Source organism: Podarcis bocagei (genome assembly GCF_964188305.1).
Source record: "Podarcis bocagei genome assembly, chromosome: 8".
In the NCBI taxonomy this organism is placed as follows: Eukaryota; Metazoa; Chordata; class Lepidosauria; order Squamata; family Lacertidae; genus Podarcis; species Podarcis bocagei.
Window position 1 is genome coordinate 38,600,804 of NC_138133.1, and position 21,813 is coordinate 38,622,616.

At 45.0% G+C, this 21,813-nt stretch overlaps 1 protein-coding gene across 5 annotated transcripts in view; it reads right to left on the bottom strand.

Annotated features, from left to right (window-relative positions):
* The window catches only part of SOCS6 (suppressor of cytokine signaling 6), a 33,855-nt gene extending 13,893 nt beyond the window's left edge, over positions 1-19,962 (bottom strand). Inside the window, exon 1 of one of the 5 annotated variants that reach the window (XM_081205618.1) lies at positions 19,657-19,962. The gene's annotated coding sequence lies outside the window, so the exon portion shown is untranslated. Of the gene's footprint in view, positions 1-6,845; positions 6,964-10,353; positions 10,431-14,904; positions 15,048-19,141; positions 19,403-19,656 lie in introns of those variants that run through there. The other 4 variants (XM_081205615.1, XM_081205619.1, XM_081205616.1 and 1 more) reach the window with 4 other exon arrangements.
* Positions 19,963-21,813: the final 1,851 nt, after the last annotated feature.

The following is a 21,813-nucleotide window of genomic DNA, read 5'->3' on the forward strand; positions in this document are numbered from 1 at the left end:
CTTATTTAACATACTGATACATTCAGACACATCAAACTTCAGAAACATGAAGGTTGAATTAGAAAATCTGCCTATCAACAAAAGTGCTGTCAGCACAGCTAATAACTCTTACAACCTTTTATAAAACCTGCTGCAATATTCACTTTTGCAAATTGGCACAAGTGTGACAGAAACACAACAAAGCCTCTCATGTATGAAACATTTTTGTATCATTAAAGAGTCGAACAGCTTGTACACAAAATGACAGCAGAATATATTTATTCTCGTGCTAGAGTGAAGGTTGTAGAAGCTCTTAAGGTATACAGCGCCTTCTTAAAAAGCCAAATGTAAGTCCAGTGTCTCAAAAATACAGGCTTCAAAGGCCCACCAGGTTCATGCTCTAAAGCTTTCCCACAATTGCTTCTCTGCAGCCCCAGGTACGGTATATGTCCAAATTTGCATTTGACCTTGTCTGTAACATCTAATTCGGGTTATAGTTTTGAAACGTATACAGAAGCAGTGAGGACACTTGTACCAGTAAAGCACCATGCTTTCTTCACCTAATTATGGAAAAGTCCTATTTTAACTTAATAGTTTTTGACAGAGTGTCAGGTTTTAAAAGGTAAATGCCAAAACAGAACAAATTCCAGCAAATGGTGGAAAGTCAAGTTTTACCAGCTTAACAAAATATAAGGGTAAAGGTAATGTCAGGGAACTGCCATCGGAGCATCAGGTGGTGGAGGGTCTCAGGGAGGAAGAAAGAGACTCAACAGCTGAGGCAGGAACCAGCAGGGGGAGGAGTGAATCTCTGAGGGAATGCGAGCAGGAGGGAGGGCTCAGAGACGCTTCCAGTGAGAACAGTGGGGAAGTATCTGAGGCGCCCGTGGGGAGACCCATGCCTCGCCGGAAACTGTCACGCCGTGAATCCAGGAGACGCGTTTCCGTCAAGGAGCTTCTTTGCTGGAAGCGCTTCCGCCGGCAGCCACTGTCAGACTCTACGAGTGACTAGAGCAGACATGTCTGAGGAGCTCTGTCACGCACAGAGGTTTGTGGAGCCGCACAAACTCTGAGGGAGTACGCTTTTACGCACAAGCAGCTAATCATCCCCTCACAGCAGTCTGACAGTCTCTGTACGCTGCCTGTGCAGGAGAAAGCATCATGAGCGACCCAGCCGGCACCGGAGGAGCAGGGGTTGGGACTGGTCCAAGCTTGGAAGACAGATACCGAGCGTTGGAGGTCCAACTGGCGCTGCAGACGGCGAGGCTGGAGGAGAGAAGGGCTCAGGATGCAGACAAGAAGGGGAGAGCCACTCAGTTCCCCAGAAAGGTACCAGGATTGGTGCAGAAGTTTGGGGGGGACCCCAAGGATTACCATGCCTTTAGGACAGAGATGCAATATGCACTTAATGTGCAGTTTGATGAATTCCCTGATGAGGAATCACGAGTTGCTTTCGTGATTGGGCATCTTGAGAGGGGGGCGAGGGACTGGGTTCGGCCCCTGATGGCAACGCACAATGACGTACTAAAGGACACGATGAAGTTCTTTCGTGCAATGGATATCATGTTTTCCAGCGATATTGAGGAAGGGGTGGTGCGCAGGCAGCTAATGGCTTGCAAGCAGGGAAGCCGATCTGTCCGTGAGTACTGGACTGAATTTACCATGCTGGTACACAGATTGGGTTGGGATTTATCGGCGGCACCCATTCAGATGTTATTTGAAGAAGGTCTTTCTTCGGCTGTGAAAGATGAACTGTCCCGGAGCCCCAGGGCGGTGTCTATGGATCAGCTGACCAAATCTGCGCTGACCATAGGAGCGCGCCAGGAGGCAAGAGCCTTGGAGAGGCGGGAAGGGAGAGGGGAACGTTGGAAGGAGTTCCGCATTCCAGACATTCCTGAGCCAGCTTTCCCGCCTGCAGAGCCGATGGAAATCGGAACAGCGCGCGCGCGCGCATTTTCAAAACCCAGTGAGGGGGTTAAGAAGGAGGGAAAGGGCGCCCGGAAATGCTACCTCTGCCAACAGCCAGGCCACTTTGCCAGAGTCTGCCCCCAGAGGAAGGAATGGCAAGGGATGGTGGGAGCTGTTGAGGGAGGAGAGCAGGGAGAAACAGAGCAGGTAAAAGCCAACGCCTGGTTGCCACAGTCGGGGCACTGCAGCCAGGCCAAAGAGCAGTGAAAGTGCCCGTGCCAGAAGCACCTCAACCTGCTCTAGTGATTGAAGTGTCGCTAGAGCTGCAAAATGGACACCCCCTAAAAATAAAGGCGCTGTTGGACTCAGGCAGCTCCTGCAATTTTATGAGCAAGGAGTTTGCTGCTGAACACCAGATACAGACTATCCCTTTAAGCAACCCCCTGCAGGTGACCACGATCGATGGCAGGGAGTTGTTGGGAGGAGGAGTCAGCTTGCAGACCGTCCCAATGATAATGAGGGTGGCAAGGCACACAGAACTGATAGCATTTAATGTGGCCACCTTGGGAGGCGCTCCCATTATTTTGGGGATGAGCTGGCTAGCGCTACATGATCCGCTGGTGGGCTGGCATCAAAGAGTGGTTTCCTTTGGTTCGGCACATTGCTTAGAACACTGCAAAGGGGAAAAGGGTTCAGCAGGGGCCCAAGCCACCCTAGCAGGGACTGAAGTAATGGAGAAGGTGAAGGTACCACCACAGTATGCAGATCTCAGCGACGTGTTCAGCGAGAAGGAAGCTGACCAACTACCCCCGCATAGACCCTTTGATTGCCAGATCAATTTACTCCCTGGAGCACAGCTTCCTGTAGGCAAGTTGTATGCCATGTCAGACAGAGAAATGCAGGAGTTGCGAGAGTTCATTGACAAGAACCTGAAGAGAGGTTTCATCAGAGAGTCCAAAGCAGCGGGAGGTAGCCCAGTGTTCTTTGTGGATAAAAAAAAACACGAACAAGCCGAGACTTGTATGTGATTTTAGGCTGTTAAATGCAGTGACAGAACCAGTGGCTTTCCCTATGCCCAGGATTGATGATATTTTGACCAGGGTGCGGAAGGGAAAGATTTTTACAAAGCTGGATCTAAGGGGGGCGTACAACCTGATACGTATAAGGAAAGGGGATGAATGGAAAACCACCATGTTCACCCCTTTGGGGGCATTTGAATATCTCGTTATGCCTTTTGGATTACAAGCAGGCTCAGCGTGTTTTCAAGCGTTTATGAACCACGTACTGGGTCCTTTGCTCTACAAGAATTGCGTCGCCTTCCTAGATGATGTGTTGGTGTATTCGGAGAATGAGGAGCAACATGTGAGAGACGTCAGAGAAGTGTTGAGCAGGCTGCGAGCCAACAGGCTGTGGGTGAAACTGGAGAAGTGTCAGTTTCATACCAAGGAGGTGGAATTCCTGGGGTACCTCCTGTCAGACAAGGGATTGGCCATGGATCCCGGCAAGGTTCAGGCAGTGCTGGAATGGAAAACACCCAAAACCAAGAAGGATGTGCAGAGGTTCCTAGGGTTTGGGAACTTTTATCGTAAGTTCATCCGAAACTTCGCCCACCTGACGGCGCCCATTACGGACTGTCTCAGCAGTAAAAAGAAGTTTGTTTGGACGGCGGAGGCGGGACGAGCGTTTGAGGAACTGAAAAGGGCCTTCGCCTCTGAAGAACAACTTCTGCATGTGGATTTACAAAAAAGGCTGAGGGTCGAAACAGACGCATCTGACAGAGCCATAGGGGCGGTGCTTCTTCTGCAGCCGGAGAAGGAGGAGTCAGAGTGGCGACCGTGTGCCTTCTTTTCGCGAAAGCTGAACAAATCCGAGAGGAACTACACGGTGTACGACCGGGAGCTTCTTGCTATTCATGAGGCTTTCCGGAGATGGAGGCACCTGCTAATTGGGGCACAACATAAGGTGCAAGTGTGCACGGACCATAAGAATCTAGAGTACTGGAGAACTGCGCGAGTGCTCAACCAACGGCAGTTGAGATGGGCCCAGGAGTTCTCCAAATTTAACTTTGAGATATGTTACGTGCCAGGCCCAGAGAACGTTAGGGCGGACGCTCTCTCACGCAAACCCGAATATTTGGAGGGGGAGGGGGCACCCGAAGAGACACATGTCATTCCAGAAGACCGCTGGGTGTGTGGGGCGGTATTGGTGGGGCAAAGGGAATTGGTAGAGGGAACAGTGCATGATGAATACGCCCAGGACAAACTCAGGGGTCTCAGGAGGGAGGGAGACAAACCCGGGGGTTTTGAGGAGAGAAACGGGGCGTTGTACTACAAGGGAGCGTTATATATACCTGAAGGGGAATTAAGGGAGAAGGTACTCAAGCAACTGCACGATAGCCCCACAGCAGGGCATTTTGGGCAACACAAAACCATGTGGCTGGTTACCAGGGAATTTTGGTGGCCCAAGGTCAGGGAAGATGTGCGGGAGTATGTGAGAGGGTGTGACCAATGCCAACGAGCCAAGGGGGAGAGGCGGGCACCGGCAGGTTTATTAGAACCACTACCCACACCTGAAAGACCATGGGAAACAGTGGCAATAGATTTCATGACTGATCTGCCGAGGTCTAGAGGGAAAACAGCCATCATGGTTGTGGTAGACCTGTTAACTAAAATGGCCCATTTCATAGCCTGCTCACATGCGGTCACAGCAGAAGAAACCGCTAAATTGTTTGTAGAAAATGTGTTTAGGTTGCATGGCGCCCCCTTGAGGGTGGTTTCAGACCGAGGGAAACAATTTACTTCCAGGTTCTGGAGGAAGCTCATGAGCTTACTGCATGTTGAAGTTAATTTCTCAACTGCCCGTCATCCAGAAACCAACGGGCAGGCGGAAAGAGCTAATGGTGTCCTCCAGCAGTATTTGAGGTGTTATGTGAATGACAGAGAAAATGATTGGGTGGAGAAGCTGGCGTTGGCAGAATTTGCCTACAACAATGCAGAGAACGTGTCCACGGGAATGAGCCCCTTTTTGGCTAATCACGGGTGCCATCCCCGAGCCTTCCCAGGGGGGGAAGGGGAGAACTGGAGCGTTCCAGCTGCAGAACAGTTCGTTGAAGAAATGGAAGCGATCCATCGCCAGCTCCAACTTAACTTAAACAGGGCTAAGGAGGAATATAAGAGGCAGGCAGACAAAAACAGAAGGGAAGGTGAAACCATTAGGGTGGGGGACCAGGTGTGGCTGTCAACCAAAGGGTTACCATTCAAAGGGGGTTGTAAGAAGTTAAGACCCAAAAGGCTGGGTCCATTTGAAGTCACGCAGCAGGTCAACCCAGTGGCTTTCAGACTCCGGTTACCGAACCACATGAAGCTGCACCCAGTTTTCCACAGGTCGTTGCTGTCACCGTATAAAGGAGACAGAGAAGGGAGGGTCACTAGGGGGCCAGCAATGGAGGAGAAGGAACACAGCTACCAGGTTGAGGAGATCCTCGATTCCAGGTGGAAGGGAGATCAAGTAGAGTATTTGGTAATGTGGGAAGGGGAACCGGAGTCGGAAAACACCTGGGTTAGGGCAGAGGATGTCAATGACGAAGTTTTAATAGAAACTTTTCATCAGAGGTTCCCACGTAAACCTCAGCCCGTAGCGAGGTTCCGGAGGAAATACTTTGCCACCACCGACGAAGAAGAGGAGTTGGAGGGGTTCACAGATTCCGAGGAGGAGGAGGATTCAGCGAGCCAGGACGGCGATCGATGGAGGGAATTGTTCGAGACGTCTGAAGATGAAGAAGATTCTTTTCGGGGTTTTTACCCTTCATCTCCCAGAGGAGAGGAAATGGGAGGGGGTGAGGGGGGCCCTGGAGGGGAGGTGGATGTCAGGGAACTGCCATCGGAGCATCAGGTGGTGGAGGGTCTCAGGGAGGAAGAAAGAGACTCAACAGCTGAGGCAGGAACCAGCAGGGGGAGGAGTGAATCTCTGAGGGAATGCGAGCAGGAGGGAGGGCTCAGAGACGCTTCCAGTGAGAACAGTGGGGAAGTATCTGAGGCGCCCGTGGGGAGACCCATGCCTCGCCGGAAACTGTCACGCCGTGAATCCAGGAGACGCGTTTCCGTCAAGGAGCTTCTTTGCTGGAAGCGCTTCCGCCGGCAGCCACTGTCAGACTCTACGAGTGACTAGAGCAGACATGTCTGAGGAGCTCTGTCACGCACAGAGGTTTGTGGAGCCGCACAAACTCTGAGGGAGTACGCTTTTACGCACAAGCAGCTAATCATCCCCTCACAGGTAAATAGACAACTTGTTAAAAGGTACATCTCCATTTTTATATAGTATCCTCTTTTTTTAAAAAAAGATACTAAACATGAATTGTAATTTCCATGTTCTATCACCGCCGTACACTGTTGCCAGCTTTCCACATTCTGACATTACAAAATACCCAGTTGCTTTTAAAACTTTTCTCATTTTTTGATACCAACACATTTTCTACTTTTAAAAACTATTTTGAGCCATTTTCAATAGATATGATACTACTGGGTATTCTGTAGGTTCACACATTGGGAACAAATATATGGAAATCTTCCATGATTTCAGATCAGAAAAAGTGATATGCATGGGTGCTACAAAATTTCCTACCTGGCATCAAAGCCTGTTATTTGTGTTTTAACTAGAGGCTTCTAACCCACTTTCAAACTGCTAGTGGGACAGTATCAGATGAGGTGGTCTGTTGTGCACGTCATATGTAAACAATGACACATCTGTTTTGAAATCATTAAATGGTTCTCGTAAGGTATGCAATTTACTTTTTGAGAAATTATTTTCAAGGGCACACTGGTGTTTAGAGAACACAATTTCAATGGCATCAATATAAAACCCACAAAGAATAAGAAACTCAGGTGCAATAATCTAGAATTGGTAATACATTTTATCAAGTTGTAGCAAATTCTGTAAAAGTTCAGCTGGTGTATCTGGCTTACATATAATGGGGAATTCCCTGTTCAGGAAGCTTTTAAAGGCACAGAATACTTTTGATGAATCAAAAAAGAAGTTGGTCCATCTATGTTAAATAGCTACAATGTGATGTTCACATTGTTACCACTACAGCAGTTTCCTTCCAAGGTCTGCAAAGTAGAATCTGAAGAACAGTACAGAAGATTCCTATCCTTACAACATTACAACATCAAGATAACCCAACTGTTATAAGTGATGCTTATGTAATAATTTGTGCTTAGCAACATGTAAACTAAGTCATAACACTGGTATTATCAATCATATTACAACTACAATATATGCAAAGTGAATACATTTAAAATCAAAATGATGTACCATAACATAAAAATTGCTCTTATACTACACTGCCACTAATTTGCAAATATTTCTGAACTGTTTATAAAAATGGGCTTATAAATATTACTTTTCCAATCAATTATATCAAATAATGTTCCTGGTCTGACATGCTTCGGATGTGGAAATTAAAAATCCTGTGTCAGATACATATGCAGCAAGGAAACAGGCTCCACTGACACTCTCAAACAATAGTGAATATATTTGTGTATATTTGCATCAATTTCCATATAGTATACAGTGGTACCTCGGGTTACATATGCTTCAGGTTACATACGCTTCAGGTTACAGACTCCGCTAATCTAGAAATAGTACCTCGGGTTAAGAACTTTGCTTCAGGATGAGAACAGAAATCATGCTCCGGCGGCACGGCAGCAGCAGGAGGCCCCATTAGCTAAAGTGGTTCTTCAGGTTAAGAACAGTTTCAGGTTAAGAACAGACCTCTGGGACGAATTAAGTACTTAACCCAAGGTACCACTGTATATCAATAAAAAATGCATTATTGCTTCTGTTGATATAACTTAATATTACTAATAGTTATATTTTGTGAGTCGACTATCTGAAGTTATTTCCTCATACATAAACAGTTTTAGTCATGAATACGTTCACAACTATTGCTGAAAGTGATTGTGTTGCTTGGCAGTGTGAAGCCTATTGTCAAAACTGAGGGAACACTGTTGGAAGAGGCAAGCACCTCTGCCATGATACACTTGTTTGCTGAGGTCCAGAAGTCTGTTTGATTTCCAAAACGTTCGGAAACCAAAGTGTGACTTCTGATTGGCTGCAGGAAGCTCCTGCAGCCAACCGGAAGCCGCAGAAGCCCTGTCACGACGTTTGGGTTCCAAAGAACATTTACAAACTGGAACACTCACTTCCGGGTTGCGGTGTTCGGGAGGCAAAACCTTTGACTCGCAAGGCATGACTGTATTCTATCCATTTATTTGGATTTACTTCTTTCACCTTTTTAAGCCCTTTGCTTTTCCAGATAAGAACTTACATATGATATGAAGGGTTATATAAAACAAAACAAAATCAAACTTCCATTATAAAGACAGGAACACCAAGCCTCAACTCCAAGGAGCATCAAGTTCCAAAGGCCTGGAAGAATGTATTTTACCTGTAATCTAAACACAGCTACCTTAAAGAGGGGATTCAATACAAAGGAGGTACTGCCAATGAGAACACCCTATCTTGTGTCAGGACCATAAAAGTGACCTTCCAACAGATCTTAGCTTGGGTGTCTGTCAGATTTTAGGGAAAAAAATATTCTGTCAAATATATAGGTCCCAGGTTGCTTTGGGCTTTATAGACCAATGTTAAAACACTGAATTGGACTGGGTAGCTTACTGGAAGTAGTGCAATAAATCAGTATACAATCATAAAAATGTAGAACTGGAAGGGACCACAAGTCATCTAGTCCAACCCCTTCCAATGCAGGCATATTTCAATACCAGGAAACTCCCTGGAGAGGGCATGCCACAACTGCGGGGCTACCAGAGAGAAGGCCCATTCTCTTATTGCCAAACTCCAAACAGCTCTAAGAGGAAGCTCAGAGAAAAGGACTTTGATGTTGATCTTAGGGTCCAAGTAGGTTCACATAGGGAAAGTAGTCATTTCCAATTATTCAGGACCAAGTCCTACTGAACTCAGTGGAATAAACATGCTTATAATCCTACATTAAATCTGTCTACTTTATAAATAATTACATATTTGGGACCAAGTTACCTAAGAGAATGCCTCAACCCAAACCTCCCTGGCTGGAAACTGTGCTCTTCAGATGGGGCACAAATGAGATTTTCACATGCCCCAGACATGAGCTTAGTTTGTATTAGAAATGGGAATTTAATGCTGCAGCTGCAGCCGTCTGCAAACAATTACCATCTGAAATTAAACAGGCATCCGGCATTGTGATGTTTAGATGCCTACTGAATAAGTTTTTAAGAAGGCTTTCCCTATGGCATGACCCAGTCATTTATGAAATATTAACTGTATAGCTGTAGGTTTTATTATAGTCAGAGTTTGTCAATAAGTTTTTAATAATTTATATTTGTGTAATTATTTTTATCTTGCTGTACATAGCTTTGAAGCAGTTTATAAATTTGTAAAATAAATAAATATGAAAATAGCACATTTATGCTCATGCTATCAAGGGCTGAACCCAAAGTCCTACAGAATAGTTAACATAAATAAAGAAGTGCATGTTAGCAACTGCCTGGTCCATTGCTCCAACTCTAAATAGTACAGTGGTACCTCGCAAGACGAATGCCTTGCAAGACGAAAAACGCGCAAGACGAAAGAGTTTTCCGTTGTTTGAGTCGTTCCGCAAGACGAATTTCCCTATGGGCTTGCTTCGCAAGATGAAACGTCTTGCGAGTTCTTGCGAGTTTGTTTCCTTTTTCTTAAAGCCGCTAAGCCGTTAATAGCCGCTAAGCCGTTAATAGCCGCTAATAGCCGTGCTTCGCAAGACGAAAAAACCGCAAGACGAAGAGACTCGAGGAACGGATTAATTTCGTCTTGCGAGGCACCACTGTAACTCTTAAGCAAGTTTTGAATCATACCAAATACAGATCCTTGCAAAGCAAATTTCTCCAGAGTAATGAGCATGCTACTCTTAAGCTCCTGAGTTATGCAGCACGGAAGGAGCCGACAGTGTGTGAGATCTATATAAATAAAATCTTGCAACTTTTTGTCTTTTTTAAAAAAGGGAGAGAACAATGCAAGAGATGAGAACACGATGTCAGCACAATTGCATGAATAGTTAATCACCCTCCAAATGAGAACAGACAAAGGTTTCAATGTCACATTTTTATATTTTGCTGTTTTCAGCTAGCAGATATTAAAAGAAATTCCCTTTTGATTTTGTAATGTCTGAGAGAAGTTTTGCTACTATAAATGCTTGCAAAGATCTGTAAGAGTGACATTACAGCTGAGATAGATGGCAGATTTGGCCAAAAGATTTCATTCTACAGCCAACTAACACAAGCCAAAAATTCCCTGTGACTCTGCATGCACAATCAATTTCATTGGGATGCTGTATAATTGGATCCTATACCAAATCAATTTGCAGCATCAAACTTTGTCTCTTCAACCATCTGAATCAGACGTATTTACTATAAAGCCCCTGTTCTGAATATTTAATACCTGTATAACCTTAAGGCTGTCTGTATGTGGGGCTGTGATGGATGAAGGGGGGAAAACACCTTCTGATTGAGATGAGTCACTGGGAATACACTACACTAATGCTCCCAATTGTGAGGTCATTTCTTATAGTTTTCTGACCTTCATTTACCTATAGCTATAATTCTAAGCACTTGATAAGGAGTAAGCCCCACTGAACACATTTCATAGCTATCTACTCTACAATATACAATAAGCTTGACTGGAACAAAATAATGAAGTATATTAATGGATAAATAACATGTGTAAAGAAATCTCAAGTAGATATAAAGGAAGGTTTTAGTTCTAAAAAGGGAGGCTATTTCATACGTACTTTCTCAATAAATTGAGAAATTGACCACCCTGGTGCCCTACCAATGTTTTGGACTACAATTCCTCTGTCCTAGCTAGAACAGCCGTATAGTAATGAAACTGATGGGAGTGGAGGGAATCAGGTTGGGGAAGATTGCTACTGACATGTTCCTAACTGAACTTGTGGTTGTTAAATGGTGGGATCATGTGGTCAGTTCAATACGGACAACGAAGTCTACTACCAAATGTCAGACTTTTACTCCTCTAGCTGCCGCAATGATGAACACAAAACGGGAGGCAAATGTGTGCAAAGAAACAAGTGCACCGCATTTAGTAAATGTGCTCTAATAAATACACAGCTTTGTCCTATGTATGTTGATCTGAAGATGTTTCACTGAGAAGGGGAAGAAATGGAGGCAGTGAGAGATTTTACTTTCTTGGACTCCATGATCACTGCAGATGGTGACAGCTGTCACGAAATTAAAAGACACCTGCTCCTTGGGAGAAAAGCAATGACAAACCTAGATAGCATCTTAAAAAGCAGAGTCATCACCTTGCCAACAAAGGTCCATATAGTTAAAGCTATGTTTTTCCCAGTAGTGATATATGGAAATGAGAGCTGGACCATAAAGAAGGCTGGTCACTAAAGAATTGATGCTTTTGAATTATGGTGTTGGAGGAGACTCTTGAGAGTCCCATGGACTGCAAGAAGATCAAACCTCTCCATTCTTAAGGAAATCAGCCCTGAGTGCTCACTGGAAGGACAGATCATGAAGCTGAGGCTCCAATACTTTGGCCACCTCATGAGAAGAGAAGACTCCCTGGAAAAGACCCTGATGCTGGGAAAGATTGAGGGCACAAGGAGAAGGGGAGGACAGAGGACGAGATGGTTGGACAGTGTTCTCGAAGCTACCAGCATGAGTCTGACCAAACTGTGGGAGGCAGTGGAAGACAGAAGTGCCTGGCGTGCTTTGGTCCGTGGGGTCACGAAGAGTCAGACACGACTAAACGGCTAAACAACAACAACAAAATGCGCCTATTTGCATTTGTAGGTAGCTGAAGGCATGAGTGGGAATGTTGAAGGAGGTCTTTTGATAAACAAAGTGCCTGGGACCTGGGGCTGAATTCTGAAGTTGATTTAAATTAATCAACTATTTGGGAAGGCAAATTAGTTTTATTTAAAACATCTCGTGTTAGAAACTCTGATACATAAGCTAGGCGCCAAATGGCTCCTTAAACCTGAGTTACAATTGCCAAAATGGAATGCCTAGTTGCCATTTTTGGACCAGATGGCTCGAAAGTCATATTTTGCAGTATGACTTTTTAGTTCCTGAAATTAATTCTGATTGTACAGATACAGATAGAATTCTACAGGATGTGTGAAAACAGTCAAGATCCAAGAATCCCCAGGCATGCACCTCCAGATGGTGGTGATGTCATCCTGGTGCCCAGGCATCTTTACAAGTGGCTGATAGCCAGGTGCAAAATGAACCTGGTGAGTTTCAAACGCTGTAGCTTTAAAAATTATCATCAGCAAGATGATATGCCCAGCATGATAGGAAGCTAGCTACAGCTGTTTCAGGAAGGGAGTTAGGAACACCCTCTTTACAGCCTTTATTGATGACCAAGCTACTGCATTCTGAACTAGTTGTTTCTGAGCACTTTTCAAAGAAAGTCCTATGGAGAGTGCATTGCAGTAATTCAGATGTGATGCAATTATGGAATGGGTCACCATGGCCAGATCTGAATTCCACAGCAACAGACATTGATGCATCATCTCAGCTGGACAAAGACACTTCTGGCCACAGATGAGAACTTAGCATCCAGGGTATCCATAAGAACTCCCAAGCTATGACCTGAGTTTTCAATAGGTGTGCCAACCACAGTTGAATCCCAATTCCTGGATCAATACGACTGACCATAAGCATCTCTGCCTGGATTAAGATTCAATACATTTGCCCTTATTCAATCCATTGCTGCCTCCAGGTAACAATTCAGGACCTAAACAGTTTCCTTAAAATGAGAGGGAAAGGAGAACAGTTGGTTGTGCCATCCACATATTGGATGACACCAAACTTTTGCCCATCTGTCCCAGATGTTAAATAGCATGGGAACAAGCTAAAACTCGAAAGGGCACCATAGGCTGTGGCATCAAACAGATCTCCCACTACCTTCTAAAACTGGTGCTCCAGGAAGAACTGGAACCACTGTAACACCATGCCAACAAGACCCATCCCAGATATCCAGCTCAGAATACTATGCTTGATGGCATGCCAAAATGTCCAACGGAACTAACAAAATGCATTTATCCTGTACAGTTCCCAGCATAAATCACCAAGGAGACCAAAGCTGTCTTGGTCCCAAAACTGGGCCTAACACTGGATTGAGATGAGTCTAAGAAAACCTAGAGCTGCGGACTCAGGCACCTTGCCAAAATGGAATATTTAAAAACTTGCTATAAATTTTCCAGAACACTAAGATTAAGCAAAATGTTTTTTCTCCCAGTAAATGTAAACACATTTGCATTTTATGAGGCAAAATAAATAAAAATTCAATGATTTCTGCAGCAATAATACCTATGTATTATTTTTTGAATTCTCTAACCCATTAGAGCAACAGAAATGTAAAAGCACAAATTTAGAGAGGAATATTTCCTGCTATTTCTTGATTCTTACAGCTTCTACTGATTGGAGAATCAAAGCAACAAAAGTATAGCATACTTTTTTCTCCCACAAAGCTGAGGCAGGCCAGTTCACACATGTATGTTAGTTACCAGATAATTCAGCATCTGGTGACTAATGTGCCATCAAGCACCAGAGATAAAACTTTCATATCACCTTAGAATTTGGTAGAGACGCCAGTGCAAGTAGATAAATAGGTACTGCTGTGGCGGGAAGGTAAATGATATTTCTGTGTGCTCTGGCTTCCGTCACAGTGTTCTGTTGCACCAGAAGTGGTTTAGTCATGCTGGCCACATGACCTGGAAAGCTGTCTGTGGACAAACACCGGGTCCCTCGGCCTGAAAGCCAGATGAGTGCTGCAACCCCATAGTCACCTCTGACTGGACTTAACTGTCCGGGGTCCTTTACCTTTTACCTTTACCTATTAAGTAATTATACAATCAAGAATCAAATGATATACATACATGTACGAACCGGCCCTCTGTCACAGGACTTGTTAGCTTCATTTTACCAGGGTAGCTATGATTTTGGTAGGAACCTCCCCTCATAGTGCACCTCAGCTGCTCCTTCTAACATGATGGCAAAGGATTCTTTGATGACCTCTCATTAAAAGTAACAGAAGCTCTACCAAAGCCACTTTTACTGTTCACTAGAGAAAGAGGAATTAAGGAATTTTTGCTTATGCCACAGTTTATGCAGGAGCAAATCAGCAGGTGTATCTACTGTTGGTGGGCTGGCTCTCCTATGCTTGCTCAATTCAAAAGTATGGCCACTGTGTAAAGTATTTGCTGAACAGGGCTCTATAGGCTTAAAATAGCCTGTATCTGTTATCATACAACTTTTTATCCATGACATGTTTTAACTAGAATGTTCCTGAATGTTCCTCTTAATACTTGAAAGAAATAAAACATGCCCAACATCATAACATTTACCTGTTGGAAGATCAGAGGCATACATTTTGTCAATGACATTGCTGCCTTATTTAAACACAGTTAATGAATATTCCATTGCAAGATCTCAATGAGACTTCTTCTGATAGCATCATTACACTTTGTTAAAAAGAGGCACACATAACTTGTCACCTGAAGTCACTTACATTAAAGAAAAATGTGGCTAACATCATGTATCTTTACAACTTGATGCAATTACACATGTTATGCATTATGTACTTCAATTGACGTGTGGAGAGAACAAACCAAATCCATCTACGAACGCTTCCTCCAGACACAGAATTTTCCTGAAGTGCCATCAAAAGCCATACAATGCTGGTTATTTAATTTCTGTGTTCTGACAAAAGTTTTGCTTACACAACATTACTTCTTTAGAGTGCAATTAAGTAGCATACATCCTCAGATTTAAGTCCCACTGTATTCAATGTACATTACTCGCAGGTTAGCGTGCACATAACTGTTCTGTTATGCCACACTTTTACAGATTACAACCAAAGAGGCAATCCTGTGCTCACGTAACTGATACATCTGACTAAAGTCAGTAAGACATACATATGATCAGACTCAAAAATTTTAAAACTATACAGTCGTACCTCTACTTACGTATCCTTCCGAATACATAAACTTCGGGTTGTGAATGCGGCAAACCTGGAAGTGTATACTTCTGGGTTTCGCAGCGTGTGCATACACAGAAGCACTCTATCGTGCTGTGCGTGTGCGCAGAAGCGGCACTTCTGGATACGGACTTTTCAGGTTGCGGATGGACCCCTGGAATGAATTAAGTTCACATCCGGAGGGTCCACTGTACACTGAATCCTGAATTTTCTGGTGTCCTGAATGGAAATGGCGAAGATAGAATTCCTAAGTCCAAATTTACCAATAGGCAGTCTCATATTTAACTGAAAGAATTTAATCAAAGCATTTGTTGTTGTTTAGTCATTTAGTCGTGTCCAACTCTTCGTGACTCCATGGACCAGAGCACGCCAGGCACTCCTGTCTTCCACTGCCTCCCACAATTTGGTCAAACTCATGCTGGTAGCTTCAAGAACACAATCAAAGCATACTAACTCAATAAACTTGAGAAATACCTAATTTAAATTTACAAAAGCAGGATTCCTAACCACAAGGAGAGCAAACGCCACCTAAAGCTGGGACTTTATTATCTGAAGGTGCATGATGGATAAAAATAACCAATTTGGATTCTTTGTACTTTTATTATCTAGCACACCTAAAATTGATATCTCCCTCTGTTTATATAAAAATTACCTCTTTTCTCCTTATTCATCACCCCCATAACCAAAAGAACCTGTATGTTTCACCAAAGAATGGAAGCAGAACTGAATTACAGCTGGTTGTTATTTTTCAGAGATGGTGTCTTGGTCGTTATGCATGCATTTTCTTCTCAGGCGGCCACAGTGCAACATGAAACCTGAATGCAAATCATTTGAATGTCTGCTAGTTCCTCTCATGCTCCGCCTTAAAACTTGCCAGATGTAGACATGGATAGCTTAACTAACACCAGCAGCCCCTCCTGTCCCCTTCACCCCTTGCAGTTTTAACATCTAGCTTGATGAATAGTTCTCCAGAAATCAAAAGCTTGCACACAAATTTATGGCATTTTGGTGAGCTTCAAAAACTATTGCCCTAATATGGACTTTGTAATCAATATATATCCAATCATATCCTTCCAATTATCTTAAGCATAAAACTTTAGCTTTTCCAAAAAAATGTATTTGGTATATCTGAGTACCTTACTCTTTGAAGTTTGATTAGGTTTGTCAATATGTTGGGTGCTTTCTATCTCTATATTTGCAATTGGAAGAAGTCAACAAGTGTCCTATGTTACTGAACTCCAAGATTCAACAGGAAAAATTTAAGGAAGAAAATTGTGAAGGTTGATTATATAAAGAAAAAACAATTCATATGGCAGACTAGACCATGACAGAGTATGAGAAATTACATATAGGATAACATTCCTTTTTTACTACATGCAGTAACTCTGAGGGAGGAAGGGAATGCAATGTTTGTACAGTGGTACCTCGGGTTAAGTACTTAATTCATTATGGAGGTCTGTACTTAACCTGAAACTGTTCTTAACCTGAAGCACCACTTTAGCTAATGGGGCCTCCTGCCGCTGCCGCGCAGCCGGAGCACAATTTCTGTTCTCATCCTGAAGCAAAGTTCTTAACCCGAGGTAATATTTCTGGGTTAGCGGAGTCTGTAACCTGAAGCATATGTTACCTGAAGTGTATGTACCACTGTAAAGATATGTAGTGTAATAAAGGTTCTCTTTAAATCAGTAGAGCTGTATATAGAGAAGCTCAAGAATGTTTACTATAATTGCAACTTTATGCAATAATCATACACTAGATACACATTTTTTGCAAAATAACAAAACTGCTACATTTTATCACCAGAAAAAATGTACTTTCTCTCCGATTTACTCATTCATTACTTCCTGGAGTGTCATATAGACTGTGCGCTTGTGCAAACATCATTGGCACCCATGATACCACTGGTTGCAAGTGACAAATTCCCTTGGTTTGTTATGAGGTCTGCTTGTTTCTTTTGTATCAAGAGACTGAGCCCTCAACACTGTACCACAGCAGCAGAAGCATTTAACGTAGTGTTTTAAATAACTGGGGTAGGGAAATCTCGTGAACACTCACGTACATGATACCTTCCCCATGTGTGAAATTGCTCCACCATTTATTGAGCCTTTATTTGTGTGATTAATGTTCAGTTTTAGGCAGTACAGCTCTTCGCTCCAGTGCTATATTACATATGCACCTCAATTTAAACAGCACAAGGAAGGCAAACAGACAGGTCATCTTGCAACAAAGGCTTCCTCCCCATCTGCTGTTCTCACTGTAGAAACAGGATAGAATGCTGCTTTATTAGCATTGGTCTGGGCTTATGCTGCTACAGCACCAAGAACAAAATCAGATTTTATGTACGAAGAGTTCTTTGTAGGCTGCTTCTCTGCTAAAGGGATCAAAGCTCAGAATAATCAGAGTCTGTGTCAGGAGATCCATATCCCAAAACTCCTTCAAAGCACATAGTAAAAGCACAGAATCTTAAACAGATTTACTCCACCCTACTGATAAATTAGGCCATTGTGCTGAGAAAGGAGAGGTAGGGTGAAGAACAAAACTATCACTGACCTTTGTTTAAATTGTAGACCAACTAAGGACTATTCGGTTATACAGAACTGTCCTCTTTTATTTTCTTTTTCTTTTTTACAAATTTTATTATTTATTTTATTTATTAGATTTATATGCCACCTTTCATCCCAAGATCTCACGGTGGTTACTTTATATAAGATCTCAATTCAATAAGATCACATTTTCAAATAAAAGTCATTATTTTATTGAAATTCAAGTTGGATTCATATTTTACTTGTCTCAACATGGTGAGGAGATTATAGTAATAATTTTTCAGAATACAGAGATTAATCTTGATTGGCTAGTACTCTATCTGGAATCAAAGGTACCAATCCTAAACACCTGACTTGGAAGCAAGTGTCCTTGACTTCAGCTGAATTTGTCCCATTTTGATTAATGGTCCGTTTCTCCTTTATCAGAACTTTGTCATTCTGTGCACCTTGATGCATGACTTTTTTACTAGAACTGACAGGAAAGCAAACCATATGATAAAATAAGTTTAGCAAAAGTTGAAATACAAAGTATGTCACCGTTTTCAAAAATGCTTAAATAATAATATTATTTTTACTACTGCCCAAACAGCTCTGTGAAACTGGAAAGCTTGCATACTCCTATACAAACTGAAGTTCGTAACTGCTTTGAATCTTTTACACTTTGGGACCCTTATGACAGCTCCTGTCTAGTACTCAAAAAGCCAGAGACACATTTCAAGATGGAGGTGGAGGATGCAATGATGTGCTCTTTTAATGAGTGGCTACATCAGAGAAAGAAAATCATTGCACTCAGTTTAGTTGCGAAACTCAGAGGCCTACCTCAAAACAGAAACAATTATCTACAAACTTCACTGTTTCTGATGACAGAAAGAAGAAAAGGGGGCCTGCATGGGTCTCATAGGTTATATACGGGAGAGCTCTTAGGGTCTTCCCACTGTCCATCTCAGTCTCTCCCCCCCCCCCCCCTTTCTCCCAGCTTGTTGTTGCTCTCTGCAGCTGAAAGGAAAGTCTAAAAACTACACAGGAGAAAGCCCAAAAACGTCTGAAGCTGGGCAGTGTGCGTGGAGGGGGAGGAATTTAGGATCCGAGTTTGCAAAGACTAAACAAACAAACAAAAACACCGCTTAGGGGCGTAACGCTGTTAAAAAAAAAAAGTTTACGACCAGGGTCTCTTAGTTGAAGTACAGAAAGGCAAGTGATCCGGGTACAGAGCTGCTAGTTGTTTAGGATCGGGGAATGGAACAGGATGCCCACGCTCCTTGCGGCCCTGGAGCAAACGCCGCCCCGTTCTTCGGGCATTTCCTAGGAGGTTTCCGTATGACAACACCCGGCCGAGGCGGAGGTGGGAGCGCGGGGAGGAGGAGGAGGAGGGTGCCCTGCGCGAGGCTCCCACGCTGCTGCCTCCCCACCTCCCGGCCCCACTGCAGGCCGCGGCGCACCCTCTCGCCCCGTCCCTCTCTCTCCCCAGGCCCCGGCCGCGCCAGGCGGAACAAAAGGCGAGCGCGGGGCTGGGCAGGGCGAGCCGGCGGGGCCGCGCCAGGCCACTGCTCCGCGGAGGCCGCAGCTCCCCTCGCAACTCCGGGCCTGGCTGCCCAATCTCCACCGAGGCCTCGAGTCCCCTTGCGAAGCATACACGGGAGGAGGAGGGGGGCAGGCAGGCCATGTTTACTCACCGGGAGAGGCTGCTGCTGCTGGTGCTGCTGCTGCTGCCGATAGCGGCGGCGGCGGCGGCGGCCGTGCTGCGCGGAGTGCAGGCCGGCCGGGCTCGAGCGCCGGCTCCGCCTCCGCCAGGCTCCCTTCTCGTCGGTCGCCTCCGCCGCCGCTTCCTCCTCCTCCTCCTGGCGTTGCAGTTTCCTCCGCCTCCTCTCCTCCTTCCTCCTCCTTCACCCCCCCGTCTTCGCAGGGGCGCGAGGGGGGCAGCGAGGCCGCCGCCAGCCCGCATGCAAGGAAGCTCCGCGCGCGCGCGCCCGCAGTAGCAGCCCCCCCCCCGCGCCCCGCTGAGGGGTACAGAGCCCAAGCCGGCGCTCTCCCTCTCGGCCGCCCATTCGCTGTCCACGGACGCCCCCTCCCCATGCATAACTCGCCTTCCCTTCTTGCTCCCCGCGGACATACATTCGTCCCCCTTTTGTTTGTTCTCTCCCGGCGCCAGGCTCACTTCACGCCGCAGTTTCCTCCTCGCTTTACTTACCCGGCTCTTCACCTGGGGCACAAAAGGCTTTTCTTCCAACTTGCCCGGCCTGCCTTTTCTCCCGTCGGGGTAGCAGCTCGCGCCCCATCCTCCGGCCGGGCAGCGGGCGGAGAGGCGCGCACTTTGCGCCCAGCCTAGGGGAGACCCCGAAATGTGCTGGGGGTCGCCAGGTCTCTCTCTCGGAAGTTAACTCGCCTTGGGACTTGACTTCTGCCGAAGCGACGGCACGGCGAGTCAGGGAGGGCAGGGAAAGGCGGCCCGGCCGAAGGGACCGGCGCTTTTGCCTGGGTTGGGAAGACTACAAAATGCCCGTAGGTAGCCAGGCGGCCGCGGGTAGGGAACGCTTGCAGGAAGTCGGGGAGCAGACACGTGGAGCTGGGGACAAGAGAGTTTTGGGCACCGAACTTGCGGGGAGCTGTCTGCCGTTGCAACTTTTTTCCCTTGGCTGAAGATTTGACTGGCTTTTGTTTTGTTGTAGCAAGTGTCCTGGGAAGGGATCTTACTGAGGGATGCTGCTGCTAAATTATTATTTGTACCCCACCCATCTGGGTTGCCCCAGCCATTCTGGGCGGCTTCCAATACTAAAACTTCTTATGTACCATAAATTTAAAGCATATTATTTTCCCACGGGGGATGTTGGAAATTCTGGTTTACCACCCAGAGAGCTAAAATTCCCAACGCTCTTCACAAACTACAGTTCCCAAGGTAGTTCCCAAGTTCCCAAGGTAGTTACGTGCCTGATTACACACACAGCATAATGAGATGGTTGCATATTGAGGTGCTACCAAGTCAGAACTATTAACTGGCAGGGGTTGTCCAAGGTCTCAGGAGGGGTTGGAGTATCACAGTGATGAATGTATTCTTAAATAAGTAACTCCTGGATGTTTAAAACAGACGTGGCAAGATACCTTTCTCCTGGTATGCTAGCTTTTTACTTGCTGGAAGATGTCTGTGTAGGTCAGTGTTCAAAAAAGGTACAAATGAACACAAGCTCTAGTCTGAAGCAGCATATTTTTACCTCATCAGGGTAGTAATGCATGTGTAGACCAGGGACTCCTTCAGACAACCAGATCTGTTTGCATAAAGCTTAAGCAGCGTTTAGGCCAGGGGTCAGCAAACTTTTTCAGCAGGGGGTCGGTTCACTGTCCCTCAGACCTTGTGGGTGGTCAGACTATACTTTGGGGGGGGGGGGGAACCGAACGAATTCCTATACCCCACAAATAACCCAGAGATGCATTTTAAATAAAAACACACATTCTACTCATGTAAAAACACGTTGATTCCCGGACTGTCCGTGGGCTGGATTTAGAAGGCGATTGGGCCGGATTCGGCCCCCGGGCCTTAGTTTGCCTACCCATGGCTTAGGCCATAACTGGGCTTTATGGAGTTCTGATCTGTTTGCAGGTTGGTTATACAGCAACAAGCTTTCAGCCTGATTTGCTTGTGTGGTGTTGATAAACCTTCCCATTATCAGTTGTTCAGCCCACACTTCTCAGTGCATGTCTGTCTCCTAACTGCTAAAAGTCTGCTTTTTTAAGAAAAGTTTATTTGTTACACCAGAGTAACAGTGCTAAATTTTCAGTAAGTGCTTGAACCCCTCTCACAAAATAGTGACTGTGTGGGGCCACCCCATGTCTGACTGAGCAGACAAGAAGGGAAAGTGAATACATGTGATAATGAAAGTTGAACTTTGAGGGTGTGGACCAGGTCACCACTGTTAAGAAAGAAGTAGAACATGGGGATGGAGTTTTTACTTGGGAGGTAAGGGTAAGGAACACAGGCGACTATCTGATATGGGACATACAATTTCTACATCTAGCTCTTTGTCATCAGCTTGCAGGGAAAGCATTTTGCATCATTTGCAACGTGATCCATTTAGCTGGAGATGCCAGGCATTGAACCTGTCACCTATTGCATTCAAAGTATGTGCTCTACCTCTGAGCTATGGTATTGAGCCTGTTGTTGAAGGAGACATTACATTGAGAAGCAAGTCAGGTCCATCAGGTCAGTTTTAACTGCTTTTAATATTGAAAATTGGAACCTGCTGGAAATTGGGACCTGCTGGAAAATGCTAGAACTGGAAAGTCATGTTTTCGGTTACTGAAATTGTCAGCTCTGTTGTGCGTGGCACGCACACAGATGTTGTGGTTCCACTTT